At 41.4% G+C, this 6,000-nt stretch overlaps 1 protein-coding gene across 7 annotated transcripts in view; it reads right to left on the reverse strand.

Moving 5' to 3' along the window:
• Positions 1-4,339, reverse strand: part of Tc2n (tandem C2 domains, nuclear) — a 73,474-nt gene extending 69,135 nt beyond the window's left edge. For 4 of the 7 annotated variants that reach the window (XR_001780494.2, XR_001780495.2, XM_006516301.4 and 1 more), the window contains exons 1-2: positions 4,097-4,339; positions 3,822-3,941 (exon numbers count right to left, since the gene is read on the reverse strand). The gene's annotated coding sequence lies outside the window, so the exon portion shown is untranslated. Of the gene's footprint in view, positions 1-3,505; positions 3,944-4,096 lie in introns of those variants that run through there. The other 3 variants (XM_017315217.2, XM_011244191.3, NM_001082976.2) reach the window with 3 other exon arrangements.
• Between the last annotated feature and the right edge of the window lie 1,661 nt (positions 4,340-6,000).

The raw sequence follows: 6,000 nt of genomic DNA on the forward strand, positions 1-6,000 counted from the left end.
ACTGCAAAGAGAGGCCCATTGGGCTTGCAAACTTTATATGCCCCAGTATAGGGGAACGCCAGGGCCAAAAAGGGGGAGTGGGTGGGTAGGGGATTGGGGCGGTGGGTATGGGGGACCTTTGGGATAGCATTGAAAATGTAAATGAGGAAAATACCTAATTAAAAAAAAAAGAACTGCATGCATAACTGATAAATGATCAAGTTCAAAATTAGATAAAGAATTTCTAGAAGAAGAAGAAAAAAGAAAAGACACCCCACAGAACTACATATGATTCAACAGTATCAATAATTAAAGAAATACAAATTAAACCTCCCAAAAGGATACTTTTATACACTAAATCATCAAAAGGAAAATTCCAGGAAATTACAAATGTACAAATTTCTTATGGTAATAAGAATAGTGAGAACACTTACTTATGATAGTATAACTGGTACAAGCACAATATAAAATAACTCAGTATTATCTAGCTAAAACAAAGACCCACAGTTCTACTCTTAGATTCTAAAAGCCAAGGAAATTCATGTACATAGATATAAAGAATCATGGACTGGAAGAGTATCACAAAAACAGCTTTTAAACCAGGCATGGTGGCGCACGCCTTTAATCCCAGCACTCCGGAGGCAGAAGCAGGCAGATTTCTGAGTTCGAGGCCAGCCTGGTCTACAGAGTGAGTTCCAGGACAGCCAGGGCTATACAGAGAAACCCTGTCTCCAAAAACCAAAAAAAAAAAAAAAAAAAAAAACCCAAAAAACAAACAAACAGACGAAAAAACAGCCTTTGATGGCAAAAAGTTAAAAAAAAAAAAATGGCAATGTATCTAAACATCCATCAGCAGGATTGTGGGTAAACAGTGGAAAAATCATACAAATAGGATGATACACAACAATAAAAAGCAAATGATCTGTAATATATGAACGTGGAGAACTATAACAAATATGGTGTGAAAATCATAGAGCAGGGTGTGATAATGTGATAATTCTTCACTTGGGAGGCTGAGACAGGAGAAGGGCAAGTTTGAGACCAATCTGAGCTACACAATGGCACACTGTATAAAAATTAAGTCATAGAAATCATACAGTATAATTTATTTTATATTGTACTTCAAAAGAGACAAAACTAAAACAATACAATTTTTTGGAAACACGTAGCCATGTAATAAACTATAAAGAAAATGAAAAGGAAAAAAAATAGAATGCAAAGAACAGATTTAAATATATAATGTATTATTTCTTAAGCATATGATTACTTGTATTCTTTAAATCTATAGATGTGTTTAATGTCATTTTGTACATATAAAATAATTTCTCAATTACATATTATCAAGAGTATGAAATATGAAGAAAATTAAAAGTATTCACAATCTTATCATCCTGGCATAACTACAGTTATTTAAAGGAAGCAATTATACACAAATGATGGCATTTCCTCCTCTTTTTATTTACTTTCTTACTTTATCAATGTACAAAACTGTCCCAAAACAAACTGCACATTTTTTAATTTACAGTTAAATAAGCCATATATGAATATTTGGGGAAAAGTACTATCACAATCCAGTAAGTTAATATATCTAACATTCCCAAAAGTTACCCAATGGTCCCTTTTAATCCATTCTACTTATAGTCTTTCATTGTAACAATTTATTGTAGGTTTTTTCATGTCAGTTTACATTTTCTAGAATGTTGTTGGGTAACTGTTTGCATACAGTTTGCATATAGTTCATCTTATTATATACTACCAAAAGAGGTTTTCAAAATGATTACAGCAAATTAAACTGATACCAGCAAACGTATCAGAGTTTCATATTCAATACTTGGTTATTAGATTTTCCCTTTGAACCACCCTTTCCATACTTCTAAGTAATATATTCATTAAAGTACTCATCTGAAGTGTAGAATAATAACAAAACTTCAAATGGAAATCAGAACAGAAGTTGTAATCCAAGAGCATTTCCTGTAAATGCTTATTAAACCCAAGGCTCTAACTAATATATGCAGCAATTGTGACCTGATTTCCACATAAGACATCTAGGAGAATCATTAGGACATACCTGCAGAAGTCAAATGACCCAAAAGCAAGTTTAAAGTATCATAGTACTGGACTTCAAGTTAAATACAATCTGAATTGTAGTTTAAATACTAATAGCAACTCCTGAACCCAATATACAAGATGCAGTACTAAAATATCATTATTCACAATTTATAAATAGTGCTATTCATTGTGATCAGCTACTTGTTCTCAGTTTCCAAAGTTTGAGAGAAGAAAATGGATTTTAACAAAAAGCTATTCTATGGTCTTTATATTCTTTCCAATTTCACAATAAACTCCCTTCTAATAGCCATTGTTGTCACTGTTCCTAATTTTTCTCAAAATATAGATTCTACACTCACTATTTTCTACTTCTTTATCCTCTATTTACAACTCAAATTAATTCAAGTTTGGCTTCTGCCCTTACTATTTGACTCAAATTACGTATGCTGAAAGCAAAGACCCTCTCCACTAGTTACTAAAGTCAATAGGTACTTTATTTCCTAATCCATTTGACTCATGTCACTTGAACACTTCATTAAAACTCTCCTCTCCTGATTCCTATTTCCACTGTCTTCTAGAATTTCTCTTTTTTCTCAAAGCCTCTTCAGTCTCCTTGGTTGCCTGTACCCATCACTTAAAATATTCATAATTTCTGTGGTCTTTCTCTCTTCTGATTCTGTACCTACTTAAACGGTCTTTTATACCCTTACACAATTTCTGAGTCTAGCTTCAGAAAAACCTATTACCGATAAATCTTGCTGCCAGCTAGACAACACTGCCAGATGTCCTAAAGGAACCTTAACTTGTTTTCTCTCAACCTGAGTTAATTTCTTCATCAATAAGTTCTATTCGTGAATAATTATAATTCAAATGAACCAAAGTTCAAGACCTAGTTAAATTTTTGTGAAGGATAAAAAAGTACTCTCTCCTAGTTATAAGGGCAAAATGTTCACTAGCAATCTGTACTGAAAAACAATTACAAAGGGAATGATAAAAAAACAAATGCCCTCGAATCTCAGACCCAAATACTATTAACTTCCTTCTAGAAATGGTTTTAATCAAGTTGAATATTAAACATGTAGGAAAAAATGGGGGTTGCTGTAGATTCTGTTACGGTAAAAGGGAAGATACAACTCTACCGGTTGCCTACCAAAAAATATTTTAATTACAAAAGCAAAAACTATATGCTCTTCCTTTAAAATATTCTTCCTTTAAAATATCCTTCCTTTAAAATATTCTAAACAAATGTTTGGTTTGGTATCTATCCCACAACTTAACTATTCTATCTCCCTATATTGAAGGAAAATCATAGTAGAGCGTGAGAGAGAAAGAAAAAGCACATATGAGGTAGAAACCATATTGAGAAGTGCAAAAAGAAATGGGAAACTGGCACTTGACACCCTTTCGCAGCTCCAAAGCTTCGCAGGTAAAGTCCCGAGGCTGCTGCCTCGCTCGCCTCTCACAGACCGGAGCGCACCTGAGGCTCGCGAACCCGAGCGGACAGGGGCAGGCTCGGGTCGGCGCCAGGGCGGCCGCGGTCCGGCGTCTCACTGAGGCCACCCGCCCAGCCTCGCGGAGGGAACCGGCCTCCGCACCGCAGGCGTCCGATGGGCTCTCGGGAACAGCCGGCGCACCTACGCCACCGCGAGCCTGGACGGACGGACGGACGCTAAAGAGTCTCAGAGACTGAAAGCACCCGGCTGCGTTGCACCTCGGCCAGAAGCCCGCGGGCAGAGGCCGCTCTCGCACGCGCCCCACAGCCCCCAGAAGCCCGCCCGGAGCGAGAGACACACCTGCGTCGCCGCGGTCTGGCGCTCCTCCCGGCGCCTTCACTCAGGGCTCTCGAGGGGCGGGCGCCCTCGCGGCACCCACCGCCAAGGAGGAGTCCCACCGCTCCGGCTGCCTACCTGTAACTGACACAGCAGCGCTCAGCTCCTCCCAGCACCTCACGCGGCCACGCCCCTTTCCCCGCCCCTCACGGCCCTGTGGGCCCCGGCTCGCTCAGGACCAACAAAACCTCACCACGCCCCTCACCCCGTCAGGTGCCCCTCCTCCACCCCAGAGGTACCGGTCTCCAGGACAGCCCCGGCCCTCCTTGGGGAAGCCGGGTCAACGCTCTTAAGTTGCTACTCCCCCTCCTCTCATGCTTCCCTGCCCTACGGAGAAAACACACAAGCAAGCAAGCAAGCAAGCGCGCACACACACACACACACACACACACACACACACTCATTCACTCACTCACTCACTCACTCACTCACTCACTCACTCACTCACTCAAACAGGTACCCTTCCCCACCACCTCAGAATTCCCGCCTCCCAGGACAGCCCCGCCCCTCCTCGCGTCCGCTCCGCCCCTCAGAGTGGGACTTTCAGCACCTAGAACAATAGTGCTCCAGCTGTCTTGGTTTCTAAGCAGGACCTAGCTTGAAGACCTGGGGCATCCTCACTCCTGAAAGACCAAACCCAACCAGGCAGAACTTGAAGTGTGCTGAGTGAAACAAAAGGAGAAGGAAAGAGGGAAAGCTACTGGCCTGATGAACTCTGAATTTGGCTCCCCTAAAACTCAGTCTTTTTGCTGGAGCTGTCTCTGTACCCTTTTTTCAAAACAGAGAAGTTGGTTTTTTTGTGACTTTTAATGCTTTATAAAACGTTTAATTATAAACTGAAAAGACCTTTCAGTGGTTTTCTTAAAGACAACTGGGATTTGATTCCCAGCGCCCCCGGGGGGGGGGGGGAGGAGACGGGACTCGAAGTTCACAATTATCTATAACTCCAGTTGCAGGGGATCCAGCACCCTCTTCTGGCCTCTGTGAGCAGACTTACACATGAAGGCAAAACACCATGCATGTAAATTAATAACATAAACTAAAATTTTTCAGATTCAGTTCAAGTCTCTTCACTATGGTTGTTTTGTGTCTTCTACTGCCTGTGTCAACTACAAGGCCATGTATCACCCACCCCTTTTTTTTAATTTACATCCCAAATGCTGCTCCCCTTCCCAATCCCTCCCTCATTGAGTCCCTACCCCCATCTCCCCTTCCTTTCTCCTTTAAGAGGATGCTCCCTTTGAGTCTCCCCCACCACCCTGGCACATCAAGTCTCTGCCAGATTAGGAGCATCCTCTCACACTGAGGTCAAACAAGGCATCCTGTCTGCTACATATGGACTTGGAGCCTTGTTCCAGACCTTGTGTGTTCTTTGGTTGGTGGCTCAATCTCTAAGAGCTCCAGGGGTCCAGGTTAGTTGACTCTGTTGGTCATCCTGTGGTGTCCCCTTCCCCTTCAGGGCCTTCAATCCTTCCTAACTCTTCCATAAGTGTTCCCCATCTGCATGCAATATTTGGCTATAGGTATCTGCATCTCTTTTGGTCCATTGCTGGATGAAGCCTGTCCAGTTATACGAGACTCCTGTCATGCCTTTTCATAGGGGTCTCCATTACTTCACTCATGAAATGTTTCTAGTTCCATTCATTTGCCTGCAAAATTCATGACATCGTTGTTTTTTTAATCGCTGAATAGTATTGCATTGTGTAAATGAACCACATTTTCTGTACCCACTCTTCAATTGAAGAACATCTGGGTTATTTCCAGTTTTTGGCTATTACAAATGAAGCTGCTATGAACAGAGTGGAGCTCATGTCCTTATGGTATGGTGGAGCATCTTTTGGGTGTATACCCAGGAACAGTATAGCTGGTGTCTTGGTGTAAAACTATTCCCAGTTTTCTGAGAAACTACCAGACTGATTTCCAGAGTGGTTGTACAAGTTTGCAATCCCACCAGCAATGAAGGAGTGTTCTTCTTTCTCCACATCCTCACCAGCATGTACTGTTGCTTGAGTTTTTGATCTTAGCCATTCTGATATATGTAAGGTAGAATCTTAGGGTTAATTTGATTTGAAAATCCCAGAGTCGTTTTGATTTGAAATCCCTGAGTACTGAGGATTGCTTTAAGTGCTTCTTGGCCATTTGA

The sequence above is a fragment of the Mus musculus genome, chromosome 12 (genome assembly GCF_000001635.26).
Source record: "Mus musculus strain C57BL/6J chromosome 12, GRCm38.p6 C57BL/6J".
Classification (NCBI taxonomy): Eukaryota; Metazoa; Chordata; class Mammalia; order Rodentia; family Muridae; genus Mus; species Mus musculus.